The sequence below is a fragment of the Amblyomma mixtum genome, chromosome 2, assembly GCF_055824585.1.
Source record: "Amblyomma mixtum isolate Tamu chromosome 2, ASM5582458v1, whole genome shotgun sequence".
Lineage (NCBI taxonomy): Eukaryota > Metazoa > Arthropoda > Arachnida > Ixodida > Ixodidae > Amblyomma > Amblyomma mixtum.
Window position 1 is genome coordinate 251,884,073 of NC_143013.1, and position 20,147 is coordinate 251,904,219.

General features: G+C 50.1%; 1 protein-coding gene across 2 annotated transcripts in view; it reads right to left on the reverse strand.

Annotated features, from left to right (window-relative positions):
* The window catches only part of LOC149363523 (uncharacterized), a 481,039-nt gene that overhangs the window by 215,156 nt on the left and 245,736 nt on the right, over positions 1–20,147 (reverse strand). The gene's annotated exons all lie outside the window — the stretch shown is intronic.

Genomic DNA, 20,147 nt, shown 5'->3' on the forward strand with positions numbered 1-20,147 from the left:
CGTGCGCGCTCTCTCAACCTTTTCCTGCACGCTTCTCACGTCCGCCCATTATCGAAGGGGCGAACAAGGCGGCGGCGAAGATTTCTTACACTTCTCGCGCGGAATCTCTCCGGCACAGAAGCCACCCTGTATACATATACGTGCATCGCCTTTCGCTGCCCGAAACTTGAAAGAAAAACAAAAGAGAGAGAAGCAGGGTAAAGAAAGCGAGATAGCGGAGCGGCGTTTATCAGCTACCACGCATGGCGGCGCGGAGCGCGTTCTATCGGGGGTCTTGCTTGGCAAAGCACTTTTTTTGGCCCCAACTGCCGTGAAATATGCGAGCGTGCTTAATCCGCCAGGCTGCGATACGTGCGTCGTCCTCAGTCCGTGATTCAAGTTGCAGCGTTGTCAGGTTTCGGATTAAACAGAAGAGAAAGAGAAGAAAGGTAGAGAGGGAAAGGGAGAGAAAACAGCGCGCGACACGATCGTGTAGCGATTTGGGAGGGCCCAAGTAACGTATACGCGGGCTACCAGAGATAGGCGGTGTGTTTTACAAGATTAACAAGCGTAGTATCCGGTTATATATACACTCGTACACAGTTGCCCCTGAGATGGTATTTTTATTCTGCGTCTCTGTCGCATAGAATCAGCTCTTTCTTGGAGCGTATAGCGGGTACCTTCTTTGTAGTCAACGCCACCTGCAGTGCTGTCTTCTTATCTTGAAAAATCGTGACTGTTGTACTAATATTTGGGGCACATTTTTGTTATTGTGATCAATGCGCGCAAGCGTCAACATTCCAAGATTAAGGATTTAGAGATTGCACCTTTTTTTCTTGTTAAAACCGGGAAAAGAGAACGAAATGTCCTATCGTATGTGCAGGAAGCACTTATTTAGAGTTCGCGTCAGCTGGGCAAACTTCCGAAAAAATAGAAACACAGGAAAGCGGAGCGGAGCGTAGAAAGCTAGCTGAGTTAAGTCAATGCAACTCTCCAATTGACTTTCAAGAAAAACAACACCTTGGACCTCACATTGCCTTCAATGTGAGCGGATAATTTCGACGTAGCTATCGACTAGCGCTGTGATAAATCCTACATTTCGCCAAAGGTAGAATGAAAACAGTTTGTTTGATCTCTGCGCTTCTCATTGCGCCACTTTCTGACTCTAGGGAGACATTATTTCTACTTACTTCAAAACCCCTGAACTAACGAATATCCATCTCCGAGACGAAAGAAATAAAACAATAAAAGAACCAAAGACTCACTGCGCAGCTCGGAATTACCGGCCAAGAGATATCTCGCATCAATTAACTAGGCACAGGAGGAGTTATCACTTTCATTACTCTTTCTCTCCAATTGCCAAGAGAGCTCGCGATTAAACAACTCAAACACCATGAAAGTACAGAATGAGCCACGACCGGAAGAGCTGTTAAGCTTTAAATCCTTTCGGAAACGAACTTTCCGGTGAGGAAGCGCCTTCTGTCCTCTTTTTTCTTATTTCTTTCTTCTTTCCCCACCTTCTCAATCGGGCTGTAAGGCTTTGCTTTTATTCGCGCAACGCCACCATAATTTCAAGTCGGCGCGGCGCGGAAGTGTCACCGGAAATACTTTCTGGCCTCATCCTCTCATCTCGCACGGAACTGAAAGGCACAACACACACACGCACGCAAACTCCAAACGGGTGGCAAACTTATTAACGCCAGAAAGCGCTCACATAGCGGGCGTAATGAAAGAAAGTAAAAAACAGGGGTGGGGGGATAAAGCAGCAAGAAAGGACGGGAGCCAGGAATGTCGGGAACGGGGAAGAGCAGCGCGCAGATTGAGCGCCGAGAGAGAACGGCGCGAAGATTTGTCGTCGCCGGCTGAAAAATTCCCGCGCCCAGTATCACCACTGCGGCTGAGGACGGTGCAGTATAACGGGCGCCGCTAACGCACGCACGCACGCACGCACGAACCAAACCCACTCTCACAAATCCCCCTCTCGCGACTTCCCCACGCTCCTCCCTTGCTTCTTTCATCCATCCATCTCTCTCTCGCCCTCTCCAACGTTCACGCTTAAACGTAAAACTAAAAAAACACTGGAGTGATGAGAAAGCGACAAATAAGGCAGTAGGAAGAAGGAGGCGCGCCGAGCTGGCGGTGACGCGTCGGGCGAGAAAGATGAATTCGGTTCGCGGAGTGGTCGCCGCCGCCGGCTTCTGCGCCGGGTGTCGCTATAACGCCGGGACAGCTGCCGAGCTTTACTGAAATAACTCGGGCGGCATTGAGCTTCGCGAGGTATGCGCGGGCACTTGCTGCTGCTGCTGTTTCTGCCTGTCTGGATAGTGCGGAGGTTGATATGGGGGAGGGATAGCTCAGAGAAGACTCGTGGCTTCGCCCCACGCACAGACAGACGCGCGACCGCTTCGCGGCTCTTAACTTGACGGCCCCCTTTCTTTCTTCCCTTTTCTCTCGCTTACAAACAAAAAGAAACAGCGACAACATTTCAGCAGAGGAAGAAGAGAGCGAGGACCACACCCCCCTCCCTCCGCACACACTCACTGCCTGCTGCTTCTAAACAGCGCCGAGCCTCCGCGTCGTCGTGGCTAGACGGACGCGCGTGCGCTTGAAAAATGCCGCGGGTTTTTCAAGAGCCGTCTTCGAGCCACGTAGTATGTCTGTCTGTCTTTCTCTCGTCCGTCGAGCGCGCGAAAGCTTTTTCGTCGTCCGACGTTTCCCGTCGCCTCTCGTTCCCTTTCCTCCCTTTTACTCCTCCAGCAGCGTTCAACACAGCACGCCCTTTCTCCCCATCAGACGCTCCCTACTCCTTGTTTTCCTTCTGCTTTGGCGCCGGCGCGCTTGAGAATAGCGCGGCAACTGCAGCGCGGCTCATCATTTTCCTCCCAGGCTAACGCACCGCGTGCCTGTGTCGCTTCTTGTCTTCTCTGGTGAAAATTTTAAAACCTCAGCCACCTTTAGCGCTGCGCGGGGCGCGGACGTCCCGGAGATTAGCGTCAGCCGTTTCTCCTACCCCTCTTTCTTTAACCGCTGCGTTCTGGTGAGTGAACGCGTCCCATCACCCTCGCCACCCCCTCCCCCCCCCCCCCCCCCCCTTTTTTTTTCCTTTTGACTTCGCGTTTTCTCGAGGCTTTGTTCTTGTATTCTATGGAGGATCGTTCTCTCTCGACAGAGAAGAGTTTTGCAATTAAGAGTACGGCGCACGGCCGTTTGTCAAAGTCGTCGCCGCCGTCCCAGCGACCGCGGAGCTGCACGTCTCTCTGCCTATACGAGGCGTATATACACGGCAGTGGCACGGAACGGATGGAGGCTATGGTTAGTTGCCAGATTTCTTTTGGAGACATTTAATAGAAGTAGTGTGCCACTCTCTCTCTGTCTGTCCTAATGTCGCGTGTCTAGATAATTTCGATCATCCATAATTCGAGGCCCTATATTTGGAGCAGGACTTTTTGGTTTAGTAGGAAGCAAAAAGATAAAAGCACGCCGAATCCAGATTTGGAGGATTTGGTTGAAAAAAATGGCTTAGGCTTAGCTAAGGTTAAGCCTAGTCAGATGCGAAGCATATTGATGGCTAGGCTTGGTAATACATGGCTTTCCTTGGTTGACGTCCATCCCGCTCTTCATCGGTCTCTGTGGCACGCTGAAGCTTTCGCTTCTCGTTCAAATCAGCCCTGCTTCTAGGCGGCATCCCAACACCTGGCCGCCTCGTAAGTGCTCGGAGAGCGAGGCAAGCTCAGCTTTATACCGCTGCTGTAGCGTCACGTGGTCAGCTGCAGCGCCTCTGATGTGGAGCCTCCACCGCCGCGGCCGACCGCGCGAGCCGGCAGCCCATCTCTCCTCTGCTGTGACGTCATGTTGTAACGTGGTCAGCCGCCGCGCCTCTGATGTGGAGCCTCCACCGCCGCGGCCGACCGCGCGAGCCGGCAGCCCATCTCTCCTCTGCTGTGACGTCATATTGTCACGTGGTGTCACGTGGTCACGCTAAAGGTCAATGGTAGCTCCACCGCCGCGCTCGACTGGCTGTAGTGTAGCTCTAGTAATATGCTTCGCATAAAAAGATCCGTATTCTTGCTGCACAGCCACAGCTGTAGCTGGCTAGTGATGTGAGTAGGCGTACTACGTCAAAGGAGAAAATTGACGAGGTACACAATTTTGGGTTTCGGTGAGAGGGTGGTACTATTGGAGTAAGAAACGCAGTCGCACGTTGAGTGCCATTATGCCACTGCCTTCCACGCCTCTACAGACCGGGAAGTCCATCTCGCCATACATCGCCTGCTACCGAAGCGTTGTTCGCTCACTGCCATCACCCCATTAAGGAAGTCGTCGGTCAAGTAGTTTCCCCACTGTATGAAGGACACTGACACGAAACATGCACACACGCCACGAAAAAAATCAGGGGCGACCAACTGGACTGATGCGGAGCAAATGAAATAGCATTTTTCTTTCATTCGTCAAACTATTTCAAATATGATTCTATTCCAGTACTGATTCCACTGTCGTTCTATCACCAAACTATTCCATTTCCGTTTCTATCCAAATTACGATTCTGATTCAATACTGACGCTATAATTATTCTATTTCCATTAGTACTCGCTTCCTTTACTAATTTTTGCTTAGTCATTCTTAGTCATTTTCATTTTTGATGGCTCATTATCAGTCTGGCGTTTCCCCCCTCTTCTTACAAGGGGAGAGGGGGCCGGTTGGCAGGTGTCAGGAAGAGATAGGGAAATCCCTCTAACCAGCACCTTCCATTCCACGGTTGGCAGGTTTGTAGGTTCACACAGACGCCGCGGCTGCCGATGACGCCGGCCAGTTTCCGCCTTCATGGCGCTCCTAATGCCTTCGCACTAAAACTGTCATGGTCTGCCTACCGAAATGGCTCAGCTGTAATTCCATCTATGCAGTGAGCATGCAGACCACGTGATGGCTCACCCTCTCGTTCAATCTAGCGCAACAACCCAACCAACCATAACATGACAGCCTAGTTTCTACAAGCAAGCCTCTACTTACATTTTTGTCTAACGGTTCCATGAATTAAGCTGCGAAAGATTTTTTTTTTAATGACAACATTTTCATCTGCAAGCACAGTTGCATGCACAGCTGTGGAAAAAAGTTGTCGGGATGCGGGTTCGAGAAGAAAAAAAGTACTCTTTCTGCGGGTCAGGCAAAGGAGCTAAATGAAAAGCGTGGCAATAGGAGAGGACACGTTTGAAAAAAAAAAAAAACAGAAGCTGATTGGCTCAGCGAGGTAAACTCTTTTCTGCATCCCGTAAACTTTTCATTTTTCGTAATAGACAAAATCACAACTGCTTGTGCTGTGAAAATGGTCAAAAGGTCAAGATGCTCCCCACATAATTCAGTAGACATGCCCACAGATGGTCCGACTATCCCCATAATGTCTAAACAGAGTCTAAAAGTCCACGCACTGTCTAAGGACATGTTTTAAGGGTTTCCTTTAATTCCATGCAGATTTAGCCCAGAAGGGAAAGTGCAGAACATGTCAGGTAATTAGTCGGCGCCTACAAATATACTTGGAAATGGTATCCGTCTCGCCGGATAACCCGACTTGAAATGCGGTGATGCCTTTTTTATGTCCTTTTCTATAATATTCCAGCACTGAATAGAATGAAACACCACGTGTAACTTCAAGCCAGCGAATGCCCAGCCTCGTTAGCTTCACAGTGTTCTAGCTAAAGTCTCACAAACTTCATAAAGTAGCCCCATCTTCCCTCCCTTCCTCCGCTCGACTCTCCCGCAAGCATCGCTTAGTAATTCAAGATGGCGTCCACGAGCGTCTCCGTATGCGCGCCTCGATGCGCGCGCCCGCTCTCGCGATGCGCGCGCCCTCTACGGGGAGCGGGAGCATTGAGGCACCGTTCGAAGAACGGCCGCACCAAGTGCGAGGAAGAAGGTATGACGGAGTGGCGAGCATAGGGCGGCATTCTTCAAAGGTTTGCATCACTGTACAAAGTTTGAGGGGCTTCAGTTCCGGCGGCGCCGCAACGCCAAATCGTGAGGTGTCGCACAAGCACGTTACGAGTCTCCTAATCGAGGGCAAATTTCTTTCCCACTTCGATTCAAGTGCGGCTAGGGTAACGAGCGGACACCGCCACACAAGGACTCGCAAAAAATAACGAAAGAACACCGAGCCGTTATCGCGTCATTACGGCCTTATGGCGCCGACAAAGCGGGCTAAATGCACGCGACAGCATATGCAGGTAGTTCGTGCAAAGCTCCTCTTGCAGGAGAGAGAAAGGGAGAGGGAGGGGACGCCAATGACACGTTGCACAGTGGGCTCTACGCGGTCCGTTCTTTAATAACATCAGCCCTGCAAAGTGCGCAAGTCTCAGGGCACGGACGCGCGCCTATCTGCGCAATGAAGCGTCGCCGAATCTCGTTCCGATTCCGCGGGCAACAAATCATTTTCTCGCGCAGAACGCAATTATCGCCTCTCCAATCGAAGGACGCCCGATTATATGAGCCCGCAAATAGCGCCGTATAAGAGCGACCGCGGCATACTAAACGCAACCGTCATGCGCCAATTGCTGGTTAGAACAACCGAGCGTGGTATTCAGTGAGCGAGAGAGAGAGAGGGAAATAAGCAAGCAGCACAGTCAGCCCCGAACCATGTCACAGTGCATCACGCGGACTGCCATTATACCCGAAACGTCCCTCTTCCAAACGTGACAGACGGGAAGATTTATGATGAGCGCGCCTCCGTAGATGTGGATGGGAGAGGACAGGGGGTGAGGGGAGAGGGTGCGGAGGGAGAGGGAGGAGCACGTGATAACGGTTTCTTTGAGCGCCGCCACCACGCCTGGATTCACGCATACGAATCAGAAGGTGCAGTTTAACTCTGACTGCACTGAAGTGGCTCTTCGTTTCGAGGCCGAAGCATCGGCGCCTGCGGTGTGAGTTCCTACACACGAATATAGGAGGCTCGTATATGCCACTTCCTATATGAATCTAGGTGGCGAGCCGGAGGCTATGCCTCCGTATTGGAGGCGGCGCACCAGCGGCAGCTATTATATTGGCTCCCATAATACCCAGCGGGGAATATAGCTGCCATACTCGCGTTGTTGTACAGGGCTATCGGTCCCGTTATAACGGGTCGCGCGGTAGAGAGTACATTGAAAACCGGCTTCCCGCCGGATAAAAGGCAGTCAGACTTCGTGAGGGTCCGTAGTGTACATCTGGACTGAAGCAAAGACATCCGACAATGATCGAACGAGCCTGCCCATCGATGAATAGAAAATCACGGTAGAGCAAAAGTTAGAGGAGACTTAAAAAAAAAAAAAAGAAGGGGGATTTTAGAATCTGGTAGCGCGGCAGCCGTGGTAGCCGCAAGCATTTTGCTGCGCTTCGCTCCAGGAAGAAAAAAAAAAGAGGATAAAAATCAAAGAAAGAATATCGGGAATGACAGACGCGACGAAGTCGCATGTGATGAGCATGTGCGTATATAGCAGACAAAGCTCTCTCGGCCGCCGCGGGTTGTTTGTCTCCGTAAACACAGGGCGCCAGGCGACAAGGCATGCAATTTATGAAGGCTGCGCGGATTATTAGACGAAGTGGCGTCGCGTGTACGTAGGGTCTAATCGTGCGCCGCCGAGCTGTCATCAGGTGGAAGAGGACGCAAGAAATGAGGGACACACGAGAACACGCGCTGCTGGCATCCAGAGCAAGAATTAGGAGAGGCATGAACAGGGCTAACGGTTGGCCCGTTTGGTCCCGAACGCGATCGAGTGCTACCAATGATAGCCAGGAAGAAGCGATTAAGTAGCGCCGACCAGGTCAGTCGTGGTTCGCGCAAAACTCACTGCTGCGGCGGCGTGGTAGTACCTATAATATGCACAAGGAAAGTGTGCATATTAAGGCGAAAGCCTTTAATGCCTCATCGTTGTCGACAGAAGGTTGTCAGCAGAGGTGTCATGCTTTTCTAGTCAGACCAGAAAAGAAATCTTTGTGCACGACGGGATTCGAACCACCATCCTTCCGTTCCACAACAGAGCGTAGTAATCTTCCTGCCAACGCATATGTAGTTCTCCTTGTCTAGGACGCTGGAGAGTCTTTTCAGAAGGGCACCGAATCAGACAGATGCCTCCCAAACGCCCTCAAGTGTCTCCAGCATTTAAGATTTACAAACAATTGTGTACATAATTAACATCTTAACCACACATCAGTGACATAAGCACCAACACCGCGCTAAAGGCTTTCGCCTCACCGCACTTTGGGTCAACAAAGTGCCCCCCTCAATTTTTTCGACAAGTCTCGCCATCTGGGCTGTAGCTTCTTTTTAACTGAGTTCAGGATGTCTTCTTTCTCACTAGAACATCAGTTCTCGATAGATGATGATGATGACAATGATGTCCTCAGAGCCGCCAACACAGCCGATGAACTTCTTTCCTTAGTGCGCTAGTACACTACTGCGCGCACAAACTAAACTGCACCGATGCCACGAAAGAGTACATTCTAAACTTCGATTGGAATACACAATCCTTTTTTTTTTACACGAACTAAAAAAAAATAAAGCTACATTGCAGATGGCGGAACGCATTGAGTAATCTTCGGATGCGTCGTGCCAACGAACGTCTTGCGAGAAATTTGAGACTGCGATTATAAGAGCAGCTTAATACTTCATATCACTTCGTGTATTGTAATCCTTGTGTCCTGGCCTATGTTATCAGAAGAGCCAAAGTCCGCTAGAAATTTAACTAAATGAAAAAAAGTTTTCGCCTGAATTCTGTAAACGTGCGAAAGCAGAATCGCACGAACGATGATGACGACCACGAAGAGAGCGAAATCTCTTTTTCCTCGTGCCGCAGATGAAAGATTATGAGGACGACGATGTGCAATGCACATCCTCTTTCCAATTCATTATTATTTTTTATTTTAATACATAATTCTATCTTTAATTCCTCTGAATTTTTACCTACAGCTACATCATTAGCTTGGCAATCAAAGTTAATCCATTAGCTTGGCCCCAATTTACCTTCTTTCGGCTCTCCTCACTGAACCCCGGCCTATCCCCCGTCGTGGGTATGTGCCATTCCACCAAGGCAACAACAACAACAACAACAACAACAACGTGAGACTGGATGCCAGTTTTAACACGAAGCATGTTCGGCTGCGGCGATATCCTAACTCGTGCTCTCGCTCAGTGGCCAGCTAAGCTGATCTGTTCGCGCCGTCGCGAGTTTATTTGATAGATCTTTATTTGATACTTCACTTGACACAGATCCACAAACATTACATTATCTTGCTCGCTGTTCACGCATCGGAATCGTAATCTCGCACTAAAACAGAACAAAGAAACCTGTGTCGACCACTTAAACCTGAAGCAGTTCGTGAGATTTCTTGTTCTTGCCGTTTTCTTGTGGATTAACGCGAGTCAAAGTTATATCAAAATAAAGAAGACTTGCCCAGGAGAAGGTACAGTCACTTTATAGGAGCCGGATACGAAGGGTACTTTTACGAGAGTGAAAGAAAGAAAGAAAAAAAGACACGAAGATACGGCGACGAGCGAAAAAGGAAAGTAGTATAAAAGCAGTATATATATAGGACGAGGAAGAAAACCAAACAACTTTCCCACCGCGGAGGTCGTCGAAGCGTCAATGTTATCAATGTGTGTCACTTAAAATTAGACGAAGGCCGAAACGTCGCCACAGCCGGGGCGACCGGGCCATCTGCGGGCTCGAAGAACTGCGACTTCCTGCAAAAGCCGCACACCAGATAGCCCCCGAAGCCCCATCGGCCGCCGCACGTGTGACCCCAAGGGGAGGGAAGAGCGACGCGACTCTTTTCACTGGACCTTATCACGCCGACGTGCACCTATGACAACCTAGGGGACACCGCGCCGCTCCCTCGACTTCCTCATCTTGTTAAATGCAACCGCTTCGACCCACGACCGCGCTATTTGCGTTTGGTCGGCCTGCCTGCTTTAGTTTTTATTGCGAAAGCAATACTACTTGCACTTTGCACGGTGACCACCATCGTGCCGCGGCGGTGACCACCACTGACCTTCATTTGACCTTGATTGCATTAGTTGGATTAGATTGGATTACATTAGATTGGATTGGACTGGATTGGATTAGATTAGAGTAGATTACATTGGATTGGATTGTATAACCGATGCATCACCACAAGTCTAACCACAAGCACCACCACCAGCTACACTACCAGCTGTACCATGGCGTAGCTACGGATATTGCTTTCGCAATTACCGGGCTTAACCAAGCTAAGCCACAGCGAATATTTTTTTCTTTGGAACGTTTTTCAGTGAATGTGTCTGCGCCGGCATGCAGGCGCGCGGAATGCGACACCCACTCTGCGCATATCTCGCGCAGGCGAAACCCGTCTCCACCCAGCGGTTAGTTAGATTACGCCACTCGACGCATCCGCGCGATAAACACATGCTGCTGTGCGCAGGACATGCGAGTTCGATTCCTGCGGAACTGAGCACATATATATGCCGGTTCGGTCGGCCAATCGCTGAAATATAGCCAGTGAGCGACCTTACAGCCTGCGTGTCTCGTCAGGGCGCAGTTTTTGATTATATTTTGACCCTGGCTGCAGGAACACATTCCTACGTTTCGACGAGATAGATGACGGAGGAGCAGATGGTGTGGGCAGTGGTTGCGATATGAGTTCGACACCCGTTGACTGAGATACCAGTCGACGCTAAGTACAGTCGGGGACAAAAGTCTCTGGACCACGTGTTTCTCAAACCAGGCTTATAGCTCTACTATTAGACGGCGGCTGGATACCACGCTTGTGGAGATGAAAGAACAAATTTTTTTTACCTCCACAAGTGTGGTCTCCAGCCGCCGACTAATAGCAGAGCTATAAGCCTGGTTTGAGAAACACGTGGTCCAGAGACGCTTGTCCCCGACTGTAGATACGACACCCTTTCCGCACTCAGAATCCTTCCACGCCTGCTAAACAACTGAAACAAATAAGTGATGCTATATGGAGCGCCTGCGCGCTTCTAGATAGACAATTCCCGCGCTCTGTATGCCGTGGGTAAATGTCGGAGCGCACCAATAACCAGTGGGAAGCGGAAGTCCAAAGACCGGCTTGAGTCCCCATCCGAGCGCTGCTATGAAGAAGCTGCCACTCTTTCATATCATGAAGCAGCGACAGAGGTGCTCCAGTAAAACGAACTCCTCCGCCAACAGACCTAGCGCCTTCCCGATTTTATCAACGCTCCAGATTGTACACGCGACCATATTTAGGAAAACTGCACTAGCAAAGAAAACAGGCCTGCGCTCATACTTCTCCGAACCTCTCCACTATTGGAGCGTCTCTAAAGACCGTGTGACGCTTCGGGGCATTAACCATGGCGTACTATACTGCGAGTAGCTCCACTCTATTAATTATTTTCGTTTGCGTGAGCTAAACGCCCGCTTTGCGTTTCATTCTTACACAGGTTTCACTGCACACAGTCAAGTATTCAAGCAGGAAGCTCCGCATCTGGCGTCTTTCAAGCACGGGGGTAGATATGAGGACGGCATTTATAACTGCTCCAGTGTTCCGCAGAACTGAATGCATGCACCAGATTCTCCCTTCATAAGCGTTCAACGGGCGCCAAAATAACCCAATCTAACCGTGTCTGAGCTCGTTTCTACTGAGCGGATTGGGAAGCCAATGAGGGTAGAAATGCTATTAAGCGTTCGGATACCCTTCTGTCGACGCATTAGAAAGTCTTCTACACGCTGGAGAAGAGCACAAAAATAGGGCTAAACTTCACGGAAGCGCAGCCCATATGCTCCAGTCCATTTGTCAAGACGAATGCGACTATACACTATACAAGCTCCGCCCACAAACGCAGCACCATATTCGCCTTAACTCGAGTCGAATTGGGACAGATAGCCGCCCGATTACAACGCGTCAGCCAGGCGGCCGTATTTATAGACGAGCCTCTCAGCATACAGCACACTTAGAACACTGTGAAAGTCGCGTTAACCTAAAAAAAGGCCGAACGGACACTCCGAACCGACTGTCCCCCTATATAACGTACGGCCGCGGACAACGGAATGCCTCGCTGCGACGCCTAACTCAGCCTCGCCCCAAGTCAGGCTCCGGGCTAAACTGGGCCGAAAATACACCACACACACACACACACACAAAAAAAAAAAACTCCGAGCGTCGTCGTGGCGATCGCAAGCACGCGCCGCGCTCTCGTTATAACAAGCGAGGCCGCGTGTGTCTTACTCCTGTATCGAACACACCGAAACAATTTGCTTCGCCTCGCTCCGCCAACAATCGCCGTTCCTTTTTCCACTCGCCCGGTAGGCTCAGTTTACGAGAGTACGGCACACGACCAACACGCGCCGTATACCCTACTCATGTCTGTCTATATATATGTAGTGTCGTCAGCAGCTCGGCTTTAGCGCTACACTCACTCTAAAAGCATCTCCACGGCCTGTCCGCTCCCTGCAGGACGGCCCGGCGGCCGAAATGCACCCATATCTTTCCTTCTCGACGGCATATTATACACTTAAGCCAGAGCCGCTTCTCAGGGAGAAACGACGCTGGCCGGCAGCGCTCAATCCCATTATGTTAAAGCTTCCAAAAGAGAAGCGAAGCTGTACCAGTGTAAGAACTATAAAGCAGGGCCGGCCGCACGCTATGAGTGCGAGCATGGTGTGGCCTCGAGCGCCGCGCGTGTTCAGGTGTGTGTATACCTCTGTAGTGTTTGTGTACATTATAAAGAGCAGAGTATCCATAAGCGAGATGCGAGCCGCGGACGGAGGGTCCCCGCCAATTGGAGCGATTCGCGGAGGCGCGACGCGGCCGCCTAGAAAGCAGCACCGACGACCGGCCTAGATCAGCGCGGCGGTTGCGTTAAACGGGCGAGTCTATACGAACCACCTATATACGCACGCGATGGGCAAACACCTCCGTCAGAAATATATAACAGCGGCTTCGGAGAGAGCGCCGTTTTTCAGCCGGCCTATACAAGTCATTGTGGCGGAGGTACATGTATACCATGCATTATATATACGGATGATTTATACGCGGACGATTTGTACACGTCGAGAGCCGAATAGCGAGATCACTCCCTGGGTCAATAGGGGTTTCTCCGATCCTCTAACACCTCTTCTAGTTTTGCCGTTAAGCGAAGTATACGCTTATTATAAGCGGCATTTTGTGAGAAGTGCGGCACGTTTGAGGGCTCAGAGCCCGGGAGATCAGACGCCCGACGCCACCTCCCTCCCATTCAAAATTTAGGAGTGCGTTAACAGACTTGCACGCTTGCGCGCAAGTATAGACGCACATACACATATACACACACACATACACGCAGACACGTGCACATTCACACGTTCAGAATACAAGGTCTGTCCCAGCTATTGTTTCAGCTTTTGTCTTCCCTTCGATGTCAAGCTTGTGGAAGCGCTAGCGCTTTAAATTAAAGTAAATGAGCGAAAACAAAACGGAGAATGAAAGATGCCCCAGCAGGCACTGCTTTGTAAAGGGCGAGGGGGGGGGGGGAGGAAGCGGCGACCTGAAATGGAAGCCATATAGAAAGGACGCAGGCATCGCCTAGCTGATCGATTGTCTATCACACGCCGGCGGCCTAGCCGGGCCAGATTGGGTGCGATGTTTTACGCCCAGCGCGTTGCCGCTTCTACACGCCTCTCTTCGCAGCAGAGAAGAGCGTCGACGCCGCTGTTGCTGTTTAACGCTCCGCGCAGCGCGGGCGCACACACACATGGGCGCGCTAAAAGGTTAAAGCTTTCTCACACACCGCCACGGGATGAGTCGCGCGCGCCGCAGCTCCCAGGCGTGGCGCTCGCGCAGCCAGCGAGCTTCGCCGACGCGTCGGCGCTAACGACAGGCGATCCATTGTTGTTGCGCGAGGCGGGAGCCGATTAAAAATGGCCGATGGCGAACTTCGATATAATGGGAAGAGCACGTGCGATATGGGCGTTTTGATGCATTGTATACCTGCGCTCAGGAGAAGGCGATAGAGGGGGAGAGAGAGAGAGAAAGAGGTGGGATGCGCGCACCCGCGGCACCCCCACGCACAACGACGCTTTAGCACTTCGCAGCTTTTCAGCTGGGTGATTTTTGTTAATTTCCTTTTGTTATTGTTTAGTTTTAATACTTTACGATCGCTGGTATTAGAAGCGCGATTAAGAGCGTACGCACCCCTCCTCACCCCCCCCCCCCCCCCCCTCCCCCTCCTCCCGTGGCCCGGCACCGCGCCCCTGTTGTACCCACCAGCGTGGTACCGAACTGGTTTAATTTAGCCAGCTAGCTGCTGCGCCGCTGCTTGTCTACCTGTCCACTCGCGGTTAACAAGATGTTGACTGTTAGCGCGATGAACTTGCAATGTGGCCTAGCATAGATTCGTGTAAGCCCTCTTGAACAGTGTGAACCCAGATCCAGCGCGGAGTATCTCCGCCGCCATAATTCAGATACCGTGCTAATTGCGCGTGGCTTGCGCAAGCCCTCGCTTAGCTCCACCTTCGTGCCTTGCTGTGTGCACGGAGTGTGTGAACAAGTGCGGTTTAAGGAAGTCACCTTCTGTCAGGTGTCATGAGATGCAGTGTTAACGGCTACTAACTATAGGAAGAGTGCAAGAAGATAGCAGAGTAGCCGTTTCAGTAGCCGATAAACCACACATAACCCGGTGCCGCCGACTGCAAGCTAGCTTTTTCGTGCTCGGCTCTGATGGATGGCTGGGAGTTCGTTAATAAGCAAGCTTGCGCAAGTTGAACATGTAATATTATCAGCAGCTTCTTCAGCCGGGCTTCGCGGAGCCCGTAAATCAAGCAGGTGGGGCATTTGATCGGGATTATAAATTGGTGTGTGTGCTCGCGAAAATGCGATTTCAATCCTACCGTTATGCTCAACGACTCCGCTAACAAAGACGTTCACGAAGGCAGCGCTACTTCAGAACACTGAAGGCGTAATTTGCCCATTGTTATGGTGCGCAGTTCCGACAAAGCGTACGCATGCTGAACGCTATGTACAGCTTAACCTCAGAGTAGGAAGGCTTGTTGGCGCTAGCTGGATCGTGAAATGATTTATAGAGTGATGACGTCACGCCTTACTGGATGCCATAATGGAGGCTGAATGAGGATTTAGAGGTACAGAGATATGATTGGTTTATGGTTTACGGGGTTTAACGTCCCAAATCTACTCGGGCTATGAGGGACGCCGTAGTGAAGGTCTCCGGAAATTTCGACCACCTCGGGTTCTTTAACGTGCCCTGACATCGCACAGAGGTACGGAGATATGAAAATATGAAGAAAGAAAGTGAGAGATGCGCATTTGGCTATTGGGAAAAACGCAATAATGGAAAAAAGTGTGAATAGAGGAACGGAAGGATGAAAATACGCATAAATATATGCAGCATTATTCAATATATATATAGAGGCAATACAGCGAAACTGCCCCTTGAATGCCTTAGTTCAGGCATGTGACCTTGGAAGGCGTGACAATACAACTAGTGTGCAGTAAATCTGTAGAAACTATTGAACATCATACGCTTGAATGTAATGGTATTCTACCGGATGTCGATACAGGCACAGATATTCTCCCTGGTGCCCAACGGCTTAGAGATAATGGTCGCGTAAATGAATCTGCGGTGTAAATTAGCAAGAAGCGACTGGAAAAATTGGTGGCTTAAAAGCAGAGAGGTGACACAAAATTATAAGTGTAGGATTAAAGGTGTGTTTAAAGCCGATGGCGAATTTACAGACCGATGTATAACACCGTTAAAGAAATATAAAGAAAAAAGCGCAGCACGGTAGCAACTGCCATCACTACGTTTCAAAGGGTACATCCGTTGTCCATTCTTCCCAGGAGCCGGGCGAAATCCTGCCAGTTTTTATTTTCTTTTATTAAAATAGTGAAAAAATACAAAAACTACGCATCTAAAGCCAAACCTTGATCACAGAAGCGCCACATGGTACGCGATAAAACACCACCCCGAAGTCCTGCTCGGTGCACAAGAAGAATAGAAGACGCAGCGCAATATCCGTAATTCTCGGCGGCCTCGGCAGGTCCAACCAGAAACATCAACACTCGAAACGCCTGTGCTGGAGAGACTCTTGGGAGTCCCGTCTCCCCATAAGTAGTAGCAGTTCAGCGGCACGGTACAAATTTCGCGCCAGCGGCGTGAACCGTCGGCACGAAGTCGAGGCATATACACAAGGTGAGAGCTCCGTCGTCTCGAATTCGCCGATATCCGGATTTCCGCCCGTACCCACCAATATCGAAGCCGAGCGCGCTGCTCACCCTATGCAATTTAGAACTGCCGGCGAAAAAAAAAAAGAAAAAAGGAGAGTCCAGCTCCGGTCGCACCCGCTCAGCAGAGCTGTACAACACAACTGTTGATGTACGTGGCAGGGTCTCCATCGGTGGCACGGGAACGCCTCTTCGCGCCGCGCGGCACGACTTACACCGAAGCCGGGAAACGATAGAAAGAAGGAGGGAAAATGGAAGAAAAAAAGTAAGTAGGACAGAGAAGGAGATCGTTAGGCGACCACGCGCGTGAGGCCTCGTGAGGACAACCCACGCCATGCGAAGACACATTCGCATGGTCCTCGGCGCGGCCCCCGAGAGCGCAGAAACCGTTTTGTACAAGGTGCTGCCTCCGAAACGTGCGAACACGATTGACTCCGAGATGGGCATTGCGATAGAGGAGCTCCTGTTCGCGCCTCCCGATAAGACGGCCGCGTTCCTCCATTTTCGGTACTCTCCTCCGTGTCCTCCCCGTGGTGATGGATCAAAGGGCCACCGGTAACATGCACGTACGCGTGAGCCTACGCAGACAGAAGTGTGTGCGCTCACGCATACGGCAACAAAGTCCAGTCGTTCATTCAGCTCCTGCCTGCCTGGTTCAGCGAGGCACTTAGTGTTTTTTTCTTTTTTGTTCACTCTAGCGCCACCTCTCCAAAGCACAAGAAGCACGAAAACAACCCCCCCCCCCCCCCCCTTCCTCACATCCTCATTTTTGTTCAGACCCTATGGTACTCCACCCGTCCCACACTACTGGGCCGCACGTCCTTGTGCGCAAGCCCTTCCTGTACACTACGAACACCGTTGAACTCGAGACCATGCGGTCAAGGCGAGAAGCTTCTGACGACCCAGAACTGACGGGAACGTTAGTGCAGAGCGGAGAAAAAAAGAAACAAATACGTAAAATGACGATGGCAGTCAGCGCGCCCCCAAGATGTGGATTCGAGATTAGGACTGCACCGCTCAAGGGGTGTTGACCACGAGGAAAGCGCCGTACGCCACTTCGCGGAATCACACGGAGGGAACGTAATAAGCGTGCGGTCGTGTCTTTCTTTTTGCCAGCGCGTGTCATTGGGTGACCATGGGGAGGCGAAAGAAAGAAGGAGCCCCGGTTGAAACGAACAAAATCGTGTCTCTTCTCATGTGATGATGGGAGCGAGGCCAAAGGTGACAAGGATGTTCGCCCCAAGAACATAACAATGCGCAGTTTTTTTTTTTTTTTCATACTCTCCTGCACCCCGACACTTCTTTTCGCGATAAGAGAGAATCGTGTGCTGGGACCCAGCGCGTACGATCGTGTGAAGGCATTGTCGTAAGCAACGTGATCGACCCAGCCTACGCGAGCTGGATCGTTCATATCTTCCTCTGTGACTTATGCTTTCGTTCGCCCATTTGCTCGCTTCTTGGAGCGGGAAGAAGGCGAGGGGGCGTTTATCTCTGGTTATATCGCTAATGTAGCCTGACACTCCTGTCCGTTTTTTTTTCACGGCCAAACATGTGACGGACAGATCCGCAATAAAATCCGGGTCCCAGCGTCCTAGAACGGAGGCTTATGACATGTCTGACAGCTACCTAGTCAAAGGCGGATAATGTGGCATGACTATAACAGCGGGAATGACTACAGAAGTGTGTCTTTTTAACTAACACAGCCCCTAGGTTGAAATATTAACCAGCGCGAAAAACGAAGACACTGAAGGAACACAGAGACGACAGGACAAGGCGCTGCTAATAGCACAAGAAACCTGCTCCATCATCAAGTACTACACATCATTGACATTGGTTAAAGCTAAGAGTTATCGACCAACAAGATATCATCCGGTTAACAGGTAGCCATCCGTGTCAACTCTGTAAACTGGCCTAACTTAACGATGAACTTACATACTATCCCCGACCCGGTTAATAACTTTAGCGCTCTTAACTATATGAGTGATTGGGACATAGTCATGACGTTGCTAGGAAGACACAAAAGCTGCGTTCAGGCAGAAGTTGGTTGTTGTCATAAACAATAACCCAACCGGGAAAAACTGACCAATTTCAATCCGCATTCCATAAGGGTTGAACTGTGAACTGCCCTGGGCTACCCTAATTTAACCGTGAACTTGGATACGATCCCCAACCCGGTTTAATCCGTTTTTTCACTCTTAACTATGGGAGTGATTGGGACAGTTTCATGGATTTGATAAGTAGGTATGAAAGCTGCGTTCAGGCAGATGTTGGTTTTTGTCGTAAACAGTGACCCAGTCAGGATAATGTGTTCAGGAAAGTAAAAACAGCGCTAAATTCTACACAAACAACACAGAAAGACGGACGTGCGTGTAATGTCACACCAACTAGCCCAGCAAAAAGTACCGTTAAACAAACAGTCGGGATAAACTGATAATATACACATTTCATAAGGGCTGAATTGGTGACTTCACCTTTGGGAATATTTGCGCCATCGCAAATGCGAGTTCTGCCGCTGCAATTAGACCCGAGCAATGACGGAAGCGTAGTTTGAATATGGCCCGTAATCTACACGCCGTCACACTCCTTCTTCTTTGCGTTATCACAAGAACATTTTACCTCCCCTCCCTCCCGTCGAAGTAAAAAATGCGATAAAGCATATCGCCCACCACTGCTACCCGGCGTTCCTGCCTCTTCCCGCATTCGTCATACTTTGTCATCCACAGCCTTCCGCCGCGATCGTAGGAGACCAGAGGCTGTTTGCGAAAGAAGAACGGGGGGGGGGGGGGGGGGGGGGGGGTCAAAAGAGAGAGAGGAAAAAAAGGACGAGGAGGATATCTTCCGGGGCTGGAACGGATCTCGGAGCTCATCCTCACACCTGATCCATCATCGCGTGGAGGAGAGAAAAGAGATGAGGCAACAAAAGAAAAATCAAGAGAAGGACGGACAAGGAAAGCAACTGCTGCGCAAAAGACGACCGTCGGCTCCGCGTTATATGGTGGCGCCATCTGGAGCCGACGGAGAGAACTACGACGACTACGTCTCCGTCGGCGCGCTCTGTTCAGGTACGTATGAAGAAAGCCCGTAGCTACTAGGTGCGCTGCACTGTTTTTTGGGCGACTGATTCCCTGTGTAGTACTCCTATTAGGCGCATCAGAGGGGCGCAATAATTAATAAATAGTTAACGAGTTATTTTAACAACCAAATAAGTAAATTTAGTTACGGTCGTATACTAGCCCGACAACGCTTGATCGATGTGCAATAAAAAAATATCAGAGGAAGTTTGCAGGAAAACTTGTCCAACAGTGCGTGTAATGTATTAGTTTTCAATGCACCATGTGTGGTTGGGCACGGGCACAACAAAAACAGAAGAGCCACAATTTCGAGCGATTCAACCACGAAATACATGACAGTGTCATTGACTTCTTCTTATTGCATTTATTATTTGACGCAGAACGTGAAATTTTCAACTGAAAGCTAACCTAATAAAACTGTTGGCTTCATTGTCGCCCTGGGCTGCCTTTCCCCCTGCTTAAGCTAGTTATGAGAGAGGACTGAAGAAAAAAAAAATAAATGTAGGCCACTTGCCATTTAAGACCAATACGCCTAAAATATGTTATATGGTCCGGAAATTAAAATAAAAAGGGGAGAGGGGAAAGCAAATTAATACGACGATTGACAGTAGTCTGCCCTCATGACTGCAGCGTACCTGAAGAATATGCAATAGAAAATAAGGAGGGAAGCAAGCATACATTAATTCTTCGATAAATATGTCGCATTGCGGATAGGTGCGTCGCAGGCGTCAGGAGGACATAGACGTCGGCAACATCAACATTACACCCTTCAATAATTCGTTATGTTGGCTTTCCCTCGTAGCACGTTGTCCTAACAACGGAGTTACTGGCCACGAGTGAAACTAGGATAAAATGCTAAATTTTCTTCAGTGCATTACTGACGCGTGCAAACACGCGAAC